The 18,319-nt window shown below is 37.7% G+C and overlaps 1 protein-coding gene across 5 annotated transcripts in view; it reads left to right on the top strand.

Annotated features, from left to right (window-relative positions):
• LOC146782652 (retinal guanylyl cyclase 2-like) overlaps positions 1 to 18,319 on the top strand; it is a 465,010-nt gene that overhangs the window by 180,244 nt on the left and 266,447 nt on the right. The gene's annotated exons all lie outside the window — the stretch shown is intronic.

The raw sequence follows: 18,319 nt of genomic DNA, 5'->3' as shown, positions 1-18,319 counted from the left end.
GATGTTAAAGTTGTATATATAATGACATAGGGCCTCATTTAGAGGTTGGCAGATGTGAGTCATTTTCCAAACAAACACCAGCCTCATGGGACCTCCACCTCTATACCATTCACTAATGGGGAAACTCAAGCTATTCACAAGCAAACTCCGCTTCAGGAGGCTTTTGCTTTTCTTATTCTTATCCCAGGAAAACACTACGGACCAGCTGTTGGCTATGAATCATTTTGTTTTAAGGAATTAGTCCCAAGAATGGGGTCCAAGTGTTTCTCTTTAAATTTACTGTTTGAAGTTAATGTTGGCTTTCATGTAATATTCAAACATAGAGTATTTATAACATGAGTAACTTTTCCTCTTGACCACCTTCTCACTGAGAAAACTTTAGATAACCACAGCTGAGTTACACTGACGTTTCTGGGTGACTATTATTTCTATAGCATATTGCATATCCAGTTCTTCAGCGATCTCCAGTATGTCACCACACATGCATGCGATATATATATATACTCCACCTCTATACCATTCACTAATAGGGAAACTCAAGCTATTCACAAGCAAACTCCGCTTCAGGAGGCTTTTGCCTCTATACCATTCACTAATGGGGAAACTCGAGCTATTCACAAGCAAACTCCGCTTCAGGAGGCTTTTGCTTTTGTTATTCTTATCACAGGAAAACACTACGGGCCAGCAGTTGGCTATGAATCATTTTGTTTTAAGGAATTAGTCCCAAGAATGGGGTCCAAGTGTTTCTCTTTAAATTTACTGTTTGAAGTTAATGTTGGCTTTCATGTAATATTCAAACATAGAGTATTTATAACATGAGTAACTTTTCCTCTTGCCCACCTTCTCACTGAGAAAACTTTAGATAACCACAGCTGAGTTACACTGACGTTTCTGGGTGACTATTAGTTCTATAGCATATTGCATATCCAGTTCTTCAGCGATCTCCAGTATGTCATCACACATGCATGGCCTGATATATATATATTTATTTTTTATGCTCTCAATTCTTTATTGTTTAAGTTAATTAAAACCATAACAATGTCACAATGCAAATAAGGTATCAATAGTTTAACAACATATAAATTATTTAAGATATAAAAAAGATAAGAAAAAAAGAGCATGTTACTTATTTTATCCTAAAAGGTGGAAATAATGTCCCTATCATGAGACCTGTTAAAATTAGTTTGTGATTCTGTATTGTAAAATTGTTGTCAGGATTACGGTTTTATCAAATATTAACATTACTTTTTTTTTTAGCATGGCCTGATATTGATTCTGAAAGTCTTATTATTTTTTGACCTGCCAGAACCATAGTTGGAGGTTTTGTTAATAAGGAGTTCTTCATCCCGAAGAAGGCTTTATAAACAAGCTTGAGTCGAAACATGTTAATCATGCAAATATATATCAGATACTCTATATGATCCGTGATCTTACTCAGGGTTCTAAACTGAATTTGAAAGTCTTAAATTCGCTGCTTTTTTAAAGACACTGCACCACCCTTTATCCAAATAAAAAATTCACAATAATTGAATAATTGGGGTTTTAATGCAGTGCTGAACATGCTACTCAGTGAGCAGGGCAGAGAGCCTTCTTGCTGGGCGTGGCCATAAATAGGATTGAACATATGGTAAATATACTCCTGAGAACAGCAAAATGTGTTATACAACAATGTATGTACAACTGAATACATACAGCCTGCATATCATTTTCAGATCCTTGTATGGTCTGAAGCATTTTATACTGGGATGTGGCCACTTTTATTAGAATGCATAGATTTGTATCACCTTCTGCGTACTTTCACCGAGGCCACTTGTGACTTGAATTTTTTTTATGGAGCTTATGTTGGATCCCACATAGTTAGGATACTGCAGGCTACAGTTGACTTTTCTCCACACTTCTATAATCCATATTGTTAATGTTCTTTGTCCTTTCTCCTATTACTGACACCCCAATTTATTTTGCTCCTCCAGTGTCTTCTCTGTGGTGGTCCTTTTGTGAACAGTATAGTCATTAAACTTATTATTTAATTTTTTTGTTCAAATATCTTTATTGCATTTTGAAAGAGAAATACAATTGTAATACATTAACAATACACCAGTACAAAGTGAGACATAACTATAGTAGCTTAAGACACGTTTTAAGAATCGATAGATTTTATAAGAGAATTCAGTGGACTGGTATCAAAAAGGTTGGTAAACATATAATTATTTCAAAAAGGTAAGTAAATAGATATCGTGGCATATAGTAAATGTTACAAAGTTCATTAATTGATAATATAAGTCACAGAAATATAAAACAAGTAAAGCAACTGCATATATCAAGATAAAAAACATACACTAGTTGTATCATTTAATAAATAAAACACTGAGCCGAGAGAAAAGTAAAAAAGAAGAAGAAAGAGAATATTGAGAAAAAGACAGAAAAAAGAAAGGAATCAAAGAGGTGTGAGGGGACTTCTGGTCCAATGGAAGAAAATAAATTTAAAAAAAGGCATCAAAAGGATATTGAGCTATCAATCCTTGAGAAGACAACTTCATATAATTATCTAGAGACTACCAAACATTACTGGAGATGAAAGGCGAATAATGTTTTTTCTCAACAAAAGTATGAGCTCCACGTAGATATGAGACCCATGCCCACCAGGTATGGTAAGATAGTGAGTGAAAAGATTTCCATTCTGTTAGAATAATTTTAATAGCTATGGATAAAAGTAAATCTAATAGCTCCAGATCCATATTGTCAAGGAGCAAAGGAAAAACTGCAGCCCATAGTCCTTATAAAAACATAGGTAAAGAAAGTTCTATATGTGTATTAAAAATTTATGATAAATGTTTCTGTATCGGGCCCCAAAAAGAAGTTAATAAAGTGCATTCAAAGAACATGTGCAGATGGGTGCCTGGTACAAGATTACAATTCCAACATAAATCACTATCTCAAAGTTTCAATTTATAATAAACGAGCTGGAGTCCAATGTTGAAGATTTAATGTGAAGAATTTAGATTGGATAAGCGAGGGAGCAATTTTATTGTGTAGGGATAATTTCCCAATCAGATACCAAGTATCTTGTGAAATATGTTAAAACATGTAATCTGCAAAATGGTAAGACCATTTATCATAAATAATTGTAGACTGTGAAGGGAGTGGAGCAGATAAGAATTTGTAGATTTTAGACACAGTATGACCTGAATGTAACCACATGGAAAGGAGTAAAACAAACAGCCTCTCGTTCTACGCCCCGACTCGCCAACTCCGCTCAGCCATTCTCGCCCTCGCCACCGTACCACGCACCAGAAGAACAACAACAGGTGGCAGATCTTTCTCCTACCTCGCCGCCAAGACCTGGAACTCCCTCCCCACCCACCTCCGACTGACCCAAGACCTTCTCACCTTCAGGAGACACCTCAAGACCTGGCTGTTCGAGCAGTAGCAGCACCCCCCCACCCTCAGCGCCTTGAAACCCTCGCGGGTGAATAGTGCGCTCTATAAATGTACTGATTGATTGATTGACAATACCTGAATCCGTAGAAAGGGGTATTTTAGCAATTTTAACCTTTAGCTTTAAGAAAGAATAAAAGTCCATATCACAAAGATGATATTTATTGGCTAAAAAAGAAAAGGGAAGCGGATCATGATTAGAATCATACAGATCCTTCACCAGTCTGATACCTTTGGTCGTCCACAAAGAGGCTATGCTAGGATTAATAGAAGACTATCTTGGTTTATGTATAGGTTTAGATATTTTTCTATCAACAAATTTTAATGCATTAATCATGTCTAATATAATACATTGAGAATGGTCTAAACTAAGCCTAGATGCTGTGAGCAGAGAAGAGGTGGAGAAATGAGTGCAAAGTTCCCTATCAGTATAAATCCAAGGGGATACTGGTTGTGAATCCGGTAAGAACCAAAGGGCACCCTGAGGCGCAAGGAAAGAGATCTGATATAAATTCTGATCCGGAAGATTACAGCTACCCAACTCGGAAGGTTTTCCGAGGTATTTGAAAGCAATTCTAGCTCTTTTATCACTCCATAAAAGTTTTTAAGAGATTGAATCAAGCTCATGAAAGAAGGCAGAAGAATGTCTTATAGCTAAGATAGAAGATACAAAATTCATAATCGGTGTTATCATCATTTTGAGAGTTTGCAATCTTCTCCACCAAGAAATATATTTAGGAGACCAGGAAGATAAAAGATCTTTAACCTTGGGTAAATTTGAGATTCATTAAATGTGATAGTGTCTGATAGGTTCTTACCGAACCGAATCCCTAAGTATTTGATACGAGTCGATTGCCATTTAAAACTAGAATCACCCATGTGAACAGGAAAACACAATGCATTTAGGGGGAACAATTCTGTCTTATCTTTGTTAAGAGTGTACCCAAAGACGAACGAAGAATCACTCAAAATATTAGATATAACGGGGACTGCTTTTGCAATATCTTCTGAAAAAATAAGAACCTAATCCGCATACGCGTCCGTTTTAAGCGTGTATGAACCAAATTGTAACCCCTTAATACCCCGATTCAAATTGAGTAGATGAAGAAGCGGATCTATAGAAAGGAGAAAAAGAAGGGGTGAAAGAGGGCACCCTTGTCTAGTGCCCTGACAAAGATTAAAAAAAGAAGATGTAGCGCCATTAATTCTGATATTCGCTTTCGGTTGCGCATAAAGAGACATGACCATATTAATAAAAGAATCACCAAGGTTATGGTATTCTAATACCGCTTGTAAAAAAAGGCCAAGAAACTTTATCAAAAGCCTTTTCGGCGTCAAGGGCGATCGCCGCCGATGGCAATACTGAAAGTTTTGCTTTTTCCAATAAATGAAAAAAGGTCTGAATGTTGTCTCTGGCAAGTATCCCTTTTACAAAGCCTGTCTGGGAAACATGTATGAGATTAGGAATGTGACCCTCTAAGCCTTTAGCTAAGACCTTGGCAAAGATTTTAGCTTCCATATTCAATAATGAAATTGGACGATAACTTTTAGGATCAGCATGATCTTTACCATCTTTTGGTATAACTACAATGGTAGCTTCAGCAGCCGAACCAGAAACCTTACCAGAAACAACATAATCGTCAAAAATCCTCTTAAGATATTTGATAATTGAAGGAGTTAAAGTTTTATAAAAAGCGATAGGAAAACAATCCGGTCCTGGAGCTTTATCTGAGCGAGTAGCCTTAATAGCCTGGATGATTTCGTCAATATCAATTGGTTTCCATAATTCAATCATGTCAGTAAGGGAAATAGTATTAGTAGGAATTGATTGAAGAAACTGTTGACAGGTAGTCTTGGTAGATTGATTTTTAGGAGTGTATGATGTTTCATAAAATTCACAAAAGACCCCAAGAATTTCTTAGGTATGGAATTTTCTTGAAACATTTTTATCATTAATATGAGAAATACAAGTCGTATTAACATTTGTGTTTTGATATTTTAGCGTGGCAGCCAAGAGTTTACCAGTTCTATTCCATAACAATAAATTACGAGATTTTTGGGCAAGTACACCAACATAAGCTCTTTTAGTGACTATGGAATTAAAATAATATTTCAGGTTTTTGATATCCTGCAGAAGTGATTTGTCGTTTGAATGTCTAAATAATTCCTCTTTGCGTTTAATCTCATCCCCCATAGATTGAAGGGATTTTCTAATATCACTGTTCCTTTTGGCCATTTTTTTTAGTAGCATGACCCCGTATAGTACATTTAAATGCATCCCACAAAACAATTGGGGAGTCTACCGAAGATTCATTATCTTTAAAGAAGTTATCAATTTCCACACTAAGATCTCTAACTTCATTATTATCTTCCTAAAATTTCTGTATTGAGATGCCAGTTACGAGGGCCTCTCGTATCTGTGAGATTCAGAATAGTTAAAGACACCGACGTATGGTCAGAAACAACTTTTGGATTAATCGTGACATTTATAGTATGTTTTAAAAGAGAGGCTTTTACTAAAAGATAATCAATGCGAGAAAAACGTGAAATCACTACCCGTAGGATTATGCAATCTCCATGCATCAACCAAATGATGAAACTAGCACATAATGAGTAAGTGTTTATGCGATCTAGGGGAAAAAAAATTAAAAGCAGAGTGTCTATCCAAAATAGGATCAAGGGGAAGTTTAAAATCCCCGCCAACTATTGTTCTAGAATCCTGTGGCATATCAGAAAGTTTTTTATGTATGCTGCGCCAAAAACGTGGGTCATAAATATATTAGGGGCATATAAATTCATAATGTATACATTTTCTGAACCATTAGTCAAACGGGTAAGTAGCCATTTACCACTGGTGTCATGCTCAGCTGCAACAAGTTTCAATCCAGAGCTTTTGGAAATAAGAGTAACCACCCTATTTTTTCCCCCAAGGCCTCAGAACAGCAACATCAAGAACCCAATCCCTTCTCATAAGAAGAGCCTCTTTAAAGGTTATCTTTGTCTCTTGAAGTAGGACCACATCACCAGATAAACTGTTGCAGTAGTCTAAAATGTTGTTCCTTTTAACTGGATGATTCAATCCCCGAACATTAAGTGAAACTATATTTAAGCCCATCATAGATATGAATAGAACAACAAGATTGAGTACATCTGGTAAAGGGGCAAAAGGAAAGCCAAGAGATAATTAAAACTAAAAGAAATTAACATAAATCACAAAATAAACTGAAGCAGATGTCCCAGAATTAGAATAAAGAGAAAGAGAGGAAGTAACGACTAGAAAGAAGAAAAGAAAGAGCAAAATGACTCCAGAAATAAAAGGAGCATTAAAAAAGTGTAACCCCACCAGGGGATGTCTGTAATAGACATATTGCATGAGGGAAATAACGTGGAGGAGCAACAACAGAGGTCATCAACCACGGTGCAGACGTTACAACAATAAATATGTTGTTAAGCGACAAAACAAATATAATAATACCAGTGTTTTGCTATACTGTCTATAACCCATCAATAAGAATAAATAATGCAAGTTCAATAAATATAACACAGTTGAACATTGACAAAAACCTATATCATATTATAAATAGAAAGGTGAGGTTATATTAGCAGATAAATATCAATCTAAGGTATTATAAATGACAAAAATGAGGCAATATAAATATCAATCTAAGGTATAATAAATAATACTATGAGGCATTATAACTAACAATCTAAGGCAATATAAATAACAATATGAGACATTATAAATATCAATGTAAGGTATTATGAACTGGTCTATCAAGTTAATATAAATAGTATGTAAAGAGAAAAATCACAAAAGATACAATGTAAAATAACTAGCACCTTTAAATTGATGGAAGTCATGAACAGACTTATATAATTAGAATATTTTAGAAACTAAGAATTAAATAGAGTATTTAAAATTAGATGCAATTCATAATTCAGGATAAATATACAATAAAAGAAAAAGAATTAAGCCGACAAATAAGTAGATAAATTAAAATCGTGCATATCGAACAAAAATAAACATCATAAATTGACATTTCAATAATGAACAATAATACAGATAAATAATAAACACATATAAATAAGGTATCGCCAACGTAGAATAATAAGAAGAATAAAAAGTCAAACAGCGATTAGAATGAACAAGCCAAGTAGAAAAAACATGTAAAAGGTAGACTAAAGCAAGGAGAAGAAAAAAGAATATGGAAATAAGATAAGATACTTACTTTTATCATAAGATTATTGAGAAAGAAAGGTGATGATAAGTCCAAGTATAAAGTGTTATTTCACCAATGGGATTTCATAATTATGACCTAAGATAAATGCATAACTATTATAACATTGGTGACGAATAAAGTCATGATTTAATATATCTATTAAAACAGATTACCGTCTAAAAGGACCAGAGAAAGAAGGAGGAACCGAGAAGGAAGCAAGAACGAAATTGGAGAAAGCCAAAGAAATAAAACTCAAGGAGATAAGAAAGATAGAGATGAGTAAGAAAGTAGAAATACATTGACAGTCTTACAGTTTAACAATATAGCTCCAGAATAGCCCCAGAAAATTAGATCAACCAACCTATGTCTAACCTGCAAGGGATATAATTCCATGTAACATTCATTATAGTACGACAAACCATTTTATCCTGTAAAAAGAAAAATCAGTTAATAGAGAATAGCTAATCTAAGACGAACGACAATGCAGTGCGTAATCACCAATTGCAGAAAGAACACAGAAGATCAGTTGTAACCACACATATTGTGGCAAGGCACAAAAAGCAGTGAACCATCATGTGTAATAGATAAATGAGAAATAGTAGGCCCAGACAAATCAATAGATGTAGATCATTAAGGGCGAGAAGCACCCGGAAGAGAGTCTGAATCCATCTGTGATTCAGATTGATTATCCAAAAATGATGAGAGATCCGAAGGCTCATAAAATATCTGTGGACGACCTTTGAAAGTTATTCTGAATCTTGAGGGACCAGCAAAGGAAAATGGAATATGCATATCAATGAGTCTCTTGCGTAGATTCAGGAAACCTTTGCAACAAATTTCAGTGTCTCTGGCAAAGTCTTGTGATATTGATATTTTATGACCTTCCCATTGTATTATTTTAATCTTCCTCATTTGCGCCAGAGTTTGCTCTGTATGTTGGTGACGCAAAGGTTTAAAGATCAAAGGTCTTGCAGAGGACATCGTTTTTGGTTTAAAACTTGGAACTCTATGAGCTCGTTCTATCTCAAAATCCTTGTGAAAGGAAATATTCAGAACATTTGGAATCCAAGTAAGCAAGAAGTCAATCACTGAAGGAGCAGATTTCTCACAATCTTCAGGCAATCCAAAAATACAAAGATTACTTCTACAATTCCGATCCTCCGGTTCAGTGAGGTCCCTTCTTAATCTAACCATGGAACGCTCTTAACTTTGGATGTGTTTAGTTTGTTTGTTTGTGAAGTCTTCAACATTACTTATTCTTGTTTTGGCGTTAGATACACGTAATGAGAGGTTCTTCAAGTCATTATGAATTGCTGCCACCTCCACCTGAAGAAGATCTGTATTAGTTTTGGTACATTGAGCTATATCGTGAACAGTATTAATTTTAAGTAGTATAGCTTCTAATGTTGAGGCAGAGTCAGGACTGCCTTTACCTGGAGAGTCCAGGGTAGGTGAGGTCTGTTTGGATCTTTTCAAATTTCCTTTGGAATCTCTGTCTTTAGAGGTCACCCCCATGCCTTCCACCATTGAAGAAATTCGTAATGACCACGATCAAATAATGTGCTGTGCTTAGAAAATTCCAACTATGTATTATGAGTCACAAGCCCAGAACGACGTAGGAATCATCAATAAGGCGATAGGTATTGATGCCAAACAGTGAAGAAGCCAACACTTCTGAGACCATGCGTTAAGAATCCTGCACACAAATGCGGCTTATAATCAGGGTTAGAACCTTAAAACAGAGGGTATGTTCCTCAAGGAAGTTACTGACAGTAGTCGTTATATTATAAATCACTATACCAAGATCTGTGTTCAGAGATGTTGCATTCAGTACCTCTTAGTCAGAACAAAAATTAAGCCCTTGTGAGGAGTTCAGAAGGCAGCTCCAGCACTCATGTCATGATATAACTGCAGCAATAGGCACAAATAAAGAGCAATGTCACATCCAAAATACGTCATGGGTAGTTGCCCGTCAGCATTAATTCACATCCCAAGGATAAAATTGGGGTTTTCCATAATGAAATATTTCATGCGATAAAGTTTCTGTCAGCAGCCGCCATTTTGTAAGCACCAAATCTGACAGAAACGTCTAGTACTGAAAAGTGTAAATTCCAGGGCCTGTGGTCTAATGTGAAAAGCAAAAGCGCACTGTACCTCCTATTAGCGTGGAAAGATAGTTCTGTGTGAAGCACTCACAGTTAGCTCCAATTCTTAACTTCGTGTCATGACAAAGCTGCATTAGTGGGCGCCATTTCACAGGTCTGTCAGAGACCGAATGCCTCTCAGGTAGTATTTCTTGTTGAAACAGCTCATTGCAAAATAAAAAGCTGCCCACAGCACTCGCAAGACTTTCCTCCACTGTCTGCCATCAAAAAGGTGAACAAAAAACACCCAAAATGCATCGAAATTCAAACGTCTGCACTGGTGATGACGCGGAGCTCAGAAACGTGCGGCCATCTTTGTTGCGTGCTAAGCCACGCCCCCTAGTCATTGAACTTATTAAATCAGACTGCGGTTATAGCTGATTTCCTTTAGTAAGTAGGGCATCCACATTGGTAGCATAGAGAGAATGGCTGTATCCCCAACTGATTACACTCTTTGAAGGGCTGGTATTAACAACTGCTAACACCCTCATTTGCAGTTTCTCACTGCTGTTAACTACTCACACTGCAATTTCAGCAAGGGCCCATAATGAGGGGAAGAGAAATTCACAGCTGTTCATGCCAATCAGCATGTGTCCAATAGCATTCTTAGCACTTCTCCACACAACGTCTCCCAGCATAGTTAGATAGAGTTCAGCTGTTCTCCTGTACTTTATGTTTCTAAATCATGCACACTGTGAACGATTAATCATTACCACTACTATAAGGGATATTAAAGGCCCTGAACCCAAATTATAGGCCCTCACTGTAGGACATTTAACAAATGATTTATCCAGAGGCAGTAGAACTTTAACAACTGATTTAGCCAGAGGCAGAAGAACTATAAAGCTATCAGAATATTGCACCCACTGGGGAGAAACAGAAAGACAAACATTAGAAAGTTGGACCAGAGGGTCTGTACCAGCCATTATTGGCCCTGAGCCACTTCTTTGTCTTCAATGGAGCTCTCAACGTTCCAGTCTTGTGATAGGAGTTTGTGCCAGCATTCTAGCCATTGTGATTGGTGGAATTAATCATGCAATCAATGGTGCTGATAATTATAGCTTCTTTAAATATAGTACTTGATACCATAGTTTTTTTAGTACTGTACATAGTAGTTGTTACTGTTACCCAATTTAATGATCATAACTTTTCTGACCTCTCAAAAATGAAGGGCTTCGTAGGCCCAACCGTGAGTTGAATTTGAAACTGGCAGGTGTCAGAGAGATCTCCATAGCCAGGGCTTACCTATTTATAAACTGATCCACCTTGGGACGACCAAGCACTTACACCTTGAAAAAGCACTAAACCTAATCATTCAAACTTCCATCTGCTCCGTAGCCTCTTAGTATTTCCAGGAACTCCCAAGCTTCACTAATACAGAGGATTTAAAAGGGATCCACAGGGGTCTAACCAGCTCCTTGACGTCAGATGAACAGAAGCACAAGTATTCCACATGCAACATCTCCTCTCGCACAGATATATTTTCAGATCCCCTGTTCAGAACATATGGACTTTATAGGCAGAAAAATCACACAGTTATAGAGGACAGACTGGAAATTTGACCCTGAATGCACAAAACAGATACGCTAAAATAGCATACAAATTATTATCTGTACTTTGTTGTACTTATTTCAGCAAAAAGTAGTCCATATTTCAGCTTTGTGTTTACATTTTATAAGCATACAGAAGCATTTATACATACATTATGTGTAAAGGTCTGTTAGTTTGGTATTTAGCAGAGACTTAGTTGCTTGAACACTTTTCAGATTCGCCAGTTTCTTAATGTGCTGATGATGTCATATGAAATGTTATCTATGACATCACCTGTGAGATCACAGGCATTGCCCTGAAGTGAAGTTATGGTTCTGTTGTTCACCGTAACTAGTACATTTCAGTTATTAGTTTTGCATCATAACCATACCACGCCTTCAACTGAAGATTTTTTAGGGGATTTTCTATGCTTATTTTATTACACTTAACAACTTTAATTTCGATTAAATAACTTTTTGGGCCCCTGTTGTGTCATGCCAGCTGCGGACGCACTGGCATAATAAAATCACAAACACGTGCTGCGGTTGTTACGCTCCGTCTGCCTTCTGAGGCCACGCACCTTTATACAACGTCACACGTTGCGCGGGCGATACCATTTACAGCGCGAGGGAGCGACGATCCGACCAACAACATGACATTCTTCCCAATCAAAAAATCTCTACATTTTGTCCTTGTTTTTGTCTACCAGACCTGTGACGTTAGAGAAATAGAACGAGAGAGAGAGGAAAAAAACAAAACTCAGGGGCATATGTTTAAGGAAGTGGTGTTCGCCTCAGTCCGCCACTTCAGAAACGGAGGCTGCACCATATGTACAATGATATAGTGCAGCCTAGCGTTTCCCCCTGCGCTGGGGCTACACTTAGCAGTGTAGCGCCAACGCAGGCACCCTTGCACCATTGTACAAGGGTGTCTGCGTGCAGGAGAAAGATTGTTTATGTTCAGGAAGTTCCCCCTTCCTGTACATAAACAATCTTTAAATGCCATTCTGTCAATTCTATGTGTGCTGCTTAATGCAGCACACAGGGAAGTGACAAAACAGCATTTTTTTAAAGACTGTTTATGTACAGGAGGGGAACCTTCCTGTATATAAACAATCAAAGGCATTTTGCGCTATCCACGTGTGCTGCACAAGGAAGCACACATGGAAAAAGCAAAAACAAGGAGAAAATTTGCATTTCTCCTTGTTTCGCCATGTGAAGACCAGGATTTACCTGGTCTTAATTTTGGCACTGTCTCCTATTTATGCTGCCCTTGTAAATCGGGGGCAGCGTCAAAAGCAATGGGTGTTCCTGTAAAACGCCCACCGCAACACCCACCGGCCAGCCCTTTCACACTAAGCATAGCATGAAATGAGGCCTTATTTACAAGGCAGCGTTACGCCACGTTAAGTGGCTTAACACTGCCTTATAAATAAGGCAATGCCCCTATCGCCACCACAACATCGGAAAAAGTGACGCTCTCTGGGCGATAGGGGCTTGTACATATGCCCCTCAATCTTTAGATGAGCAAATGGCCAGATCATTGTTCATTGTCTTTTTCAGACTCAGCAAGCATTGGTGCGGTCCTCCATGAGAACCGCTAGCATCCCTCTGTACGCTTGATACAGTGATGTCCAGAGGGACATCAGTGGAGGGTGGTTCTTCGCCTTCAACATTTGGGGGGCTTGCCAAGGTCAAATTGGGGGTTTCAAAATCTTCTGTGTCCTAGTTACCTGAGGGTGACAATAACAGTTCACCTTGATCCACAAAATGATCTCCCTGTTTGGTAGCACAATTTGAAATCCTTTCGAAGTACAAAATATTCCTGGTGACGCTTTGGCTTCCTTGACAGGCGGTGACCATAATACCCTCATGTGGATTACTCACTATGGCTTGGGTCCGAATCAAGGTCAGAACTTTCTAACCCCTCACTCCCAAGGGTGGGGTAGTTCATACTAGCAGAGGAGCACCCACTTTGATATTCTGCAGAGTGGCACAATGGTATTGGATTGCTGCGTTTCCTTCAGTCTTAAATTGCGCCCCCATGGAGGTACCCAGGATGCGGTGATCCACTAACATCGTGGCAGCAGATGTTTTGGTCAGGGGTTGAGTTTTTTGGTGGTAATTTATCTATTGCTCATTGTGCATGCCCGTCCCCAGTTCTGCAATGTAGATGATTTAATTATGCATTCTAATTAATTGTTCTACTTCCTCACTTGCTTGGGCCCACATGGACGTACAAGGCTATTTCTTGTCCTTCGAATGGTGGCCTGTTGTCAGTCTTGACTTCCATGGGATGCATGGCTAATATTATTTTCAATTTTTGGGACCACAGCAAGTTCATTAATACCTTTAGGGCTGTTTATTGACATGTTTCTGGATTTGTATCTCAATCGCTGCATTGTGCATTATGCCTCCGATCCTCCCTACCAATAGGTAACTCCCTCACAGCTTTTAAACAGCTGAATGAGTGACATTGCTTTTCCTTAGAGGATTTTAAAATTATCAGAGAACCAAAATGCAGGACAAAGGAACTGACTACCTCTACCTCTGGATACTTTATGAGGTCATCTCTCACAAGGAGATAGAGACCCCCAGGTAGAGTGGCGAAGTCCATGCTCAGCTGTGTCCAGGGTGTTTCAGGTCCTTCTTCGGCGATGACCAGCACCAGAGGGTCAGACTACCCATAGCTGACCACAAAAGTCAGAAAAGGTCTTCTCTATCTAGATATCTATATTTTTATCTCTAGACTTTCTGCTGGAGCCTCATTTTGGTCTTGACGACACGTTGATGAGTGTGTGATGGGCAGTGTACAAAAGATTGGGTATAAGTTGTGTAGGGATGACAATGCAAGTGCCTCTCAGTACCATCCAGTCTTCTGCAGTGACAACTTATCGCAAACGTCGTACATTGCTTGAATCGGTTTTTGAGCTTCAGGTGTTCTGTTTGGTTGCTCTTTCATGATATGCCACCAGTTGTTGCTGATTATGGCTTGTCACATTAGTCAGAAACATTCGACCACTTGGGATGCTTGACACATTTCAGCCATGGTTAGAGGTCTTTGCCTGGAACAGCCAACTGCAAGGCTCACATACTCTTCAGGTTCTTTAGCCATCTATTGCTTGGCAGTGGTTGCAGCCCGATAGTGGCGGGACAGATAGACACCTGGGTTGTCCCAGACAGGCTGGTATACAACTTTAAAAGAATACTCTTTGAGTTGTAATATCCACTTTTCAGTCCAAGGAGGACACTTGCTCATCAACCCTTGCAAAAGAGGTACCATGGATTTGTGATCAGTGGACACCTGAAATTCATTGATATACAGATGTAGGTGGAAGTGTCTACACCCTCACAGCACTGCAATGGGCTGTTGTTTGATTTGGGAGTTCTCTGTTCTGTGTGACTGAGGGCCCAAGTAGCAGACAACAGTGGTCCATAGGGCAATAAATTCTTGTTGCATCAGGACAGCTGTTAGTCAAGAAAAGACCTCCTTGTCAACAACACATTCAAACCAACGCACCTTTCGTACCAAGGGGATGAGGATGGACAGCAGCAGCATAAAGCACAAATAAGAAGAAATAAGTCAGATAAATTTATTAAGCATAATAAAAGCGATGTACAAAATCAAATAGTTGATAATGCAACAGAAGACAATTTCATCGTATCAGTGTGTAAATATTAAAAAACAGTCAATCTAATCAAAGATAAGAAAGACCTGTATAGTGATGCACAACACAACATTAAAATTGGGAACAACAAACAAGGAAAATATTGTAATTATAATCCTATTAACACAAGGAAATCACCAAATCAAGAAGTTTTATCAATTGTGACCCAAATCAATGTCCTTTTCGATTATATGTCACACAAACCAATATTTATAGATTTTGAGTGGTTTCCTTTTTTAACCCATGGGATTGGCATCTACGACCAGTTTAGTCTGCAACTCTGTCTTAAGGTGGTTGCGCAGTGGGTTGGTCAATGATGTGAGTTTATGTATGAACCGGCCACAGTAAGTGACCATGCCTATAAAAGTCCTGACTTCGGATACTTTGGTGGCAGGTCATTCATTCTGAATTTCTTGTATCTTCTTCGGATTGAGTGATATTCCCTTGTCAGAGAATCAGTATTCAAAAAACTAAATGTTATTTCTTAAACAACTCACATTTCTCTTGATGGAGCATTAGTCCAATTTGTTTGATCTGCTCCGGCAGGGCATAGAGACGACGACTATATTGGGCAATGTTTGTGGCGAAGACGAAGATGTTGTCACTGACATTTAGTACTACCTGCAGTCCTGTCAGTACTTCTGGTACACAGTTTTGGAAGACTTCGGCAGCACTCGAGATGCTGAAATTTAGACCGTGATAGCATCGGAGCCCTACATGTGTCAAAAACATTGTTATGTTTCTGGATTTCTTAATGAGACTGATTTGATGGTATCCAGATTTTGGAGGGATCACATAAAAACTTTGTGGAGCCATTGATGTCACTAATAATATCATTAACAGTTGGTTTTAAATGTTGTGCCCTCTAGATGACCTTGTTTGGCATCCAAATAAGTACACACGTCCTGTCCAATGTTTGGTAGCATTATAAACGTTTTGTGAACTTCTTCTGCTGCCAGGTGTAGGAGAATGCACGGCTTATCTTCAAAATCAGTCTCTTTTGTAGCATTTAAGTAGTTTTTGAACCCTGTGACCCATAAGGGCGGGCACTTATGAAGGCTTTGACAGTACGTCAAATGGCTGAATCGAATTGGCAACATATTTCATTCAGCAAGGTAGAATGTTGCATATTCTTCGAAGTACAATGTTTGGGAAATGATTTGCCCCTTTTCCAAGCACATGGATGTTTGCTCTCATTTTCTGGGACGTGCCAGTCTGGAGCAGGACACCTTGGCTGAGGTGAACATGTGTGTCTTTACTGGCTTTAGCTACACCCCAACAGCATGATTTTGGGTAACTAGTGAGCAAGATGAATGGGTAGAGCCTCATAAAATATACACTTACACTACCAGGATGAATCAAGAATGTCCTGCTTGATATGTTTCATCGGACGGTACAGCTGGCATTGTGGGATGCAGTGCGTAGAGATGGCCACTTGGGAGGGAGCTGCATAGTGCACAATAGGCTCACACACCCTTCTCACCGCAGCGAACAGCCAGCATCAAGCACCAGAAGACCAGTAGAGACGAACGCCTCCATAGGAGGGAGCTGCTTGGCCCGTGGGCAACAGTATTGGGCTGGGAATTCTGGCCAAGTCTCACCCTGTTGCGTCATGCAGTGTGCAGCAGCGAGAACACTCCTACATGGGCATAATAATATCCCTTTCACATAGTGTGCTTTGTTGTGCTCCGCCCACATTCTGAGGCCACTCATCTTTATTTATAATCACCATGATGCGCTGGACGGACTATACCTTTTACCATGCTGGGTGCAGGGCAGTCAGGATCAGACTAACAACATTGCATCCGAATTTTTTTCTATAATGCAGGTTTGAGAACAGCCACTTCAAAAATGCCAATCGTTGGCAGCTAAATTGATGACAGCAGTTATCGTTGTGTATTTTACGGGTTGTGAGCTGCACGCAGGGTGTTAGTACATAATATTGAGTTGGAAAAATCAGATGGAGAAATGTCTGAAAGAAAATATTGTGACACAACAATATTGTGATGCAGGAATATCGTTGTCAAGAATATCAATTTTTTTAGGTAAGTAATATTTTCAAGAATATCGTTTTCAATAATATAGTTGTAAAAAATATCATTTTTTAACTATCTTTATGTGTGTTAGTGTATATATAACTTGTTTGGGTTAATATTGTTTGTATAATTGTTAATAATATGTTTAAATATAGTTTGTAATGTTAAGTGATTTATAATTATTAATTTAATTATATTGCTAATTTATATTGTTGTAGCGGGTTTGCTCGGTTTGTAGGGGTGTAGGGTGGGAAGTTAATTAAGTATAATTATTAAATAATTCATTATTAATTTATTATTGATTATTTAATTGCTAATGATGAAAATTATATTTTTTAAGTTATTTGTTAGGTGTGGGTTGTAGGGTCTGTAAGGGTATAGGATGGGAAGTTAATTAGGTAATAATTAATTGATAATTCTTTAACAATTTATCCATAAATATTTAATTGTTAGTAATCATGTACATTTTGTAATAATTATATTTAAGGTATTCGTTAAGTGCGGGTTGTTGAATTTGTAGGGGTATAGGGTGGGAAGTCAATTATTATGTAATACATTAATTAATAAAGAATTATTAATAGCTTAATTAGCTAATATTTAATGGATTAATTAATGAAATATTAATTTATTAATTTATGCATACTTATTTATTAATTATGTTCACTGTGTTACATTTACTTAGTTTACTTACATTTTATGTGTGGGCTGCTAGATTTGTGGAGGTATAGTGTGGTAAGCTAATCAAGTAATAGATGGTGGTTAATTTGTTTTAATTGATAATTAATTATTAAATTGTTTAATAATTATGTTAATTGTTTCTAGTGGTCAATTTGTTTTAATTAATAAATAATGATTAAAATTGTTTAATAATTATGTTAATTGTTTAATTGTTTGTTAAATACAGTTTTCATGGTTAATTAATACATTTTATATTAATAGTTTCATATTTTATGAAAGTAATAGAGTAATGTTTCTATATATTATGTGTTTGAAGTGAAGTACTTCCCCTTGCTATTTCATAAACTGGATTGTGAATTGTAAATTCTATCCCCCGAAGTCCAGCGCTTTACCTACTGTTGAACAGACTGGAGTGGGAATAGTAAATTATGCTCCTCTGGAGTCAAACACTTTCTTTTTTTTTTTTTTATAATTTTTATCCTCATATGACCTCCATAGATACAACGACCTCTCAACCTGTACCACTCTTGTTGTTTTTTATCTAATGGTTGTAGACTCAGCTGATGGTGTATGTTTGGAACCCAACCACACCACTCATCGAGAGCTGAC

Source organism: Triturus cristatus, chromosome 12 (assembly GCF_964204655.1).
Source record: "Triturus cristatus chromosome 12, aTriCri1.1, whole genome shotgun sequence".
NCBI classification, from domain to species: domain Eukaryota; kingdom Metazoa; phylum Chordata; class Amphibia; order Caudata; family Salamandridae; genus Triturus; species Triturus cristatus.
Note: the sequence above shows the minus strand (reverse complement) of the source record. Positions and strands in the feature narration are given on the sequence as shown.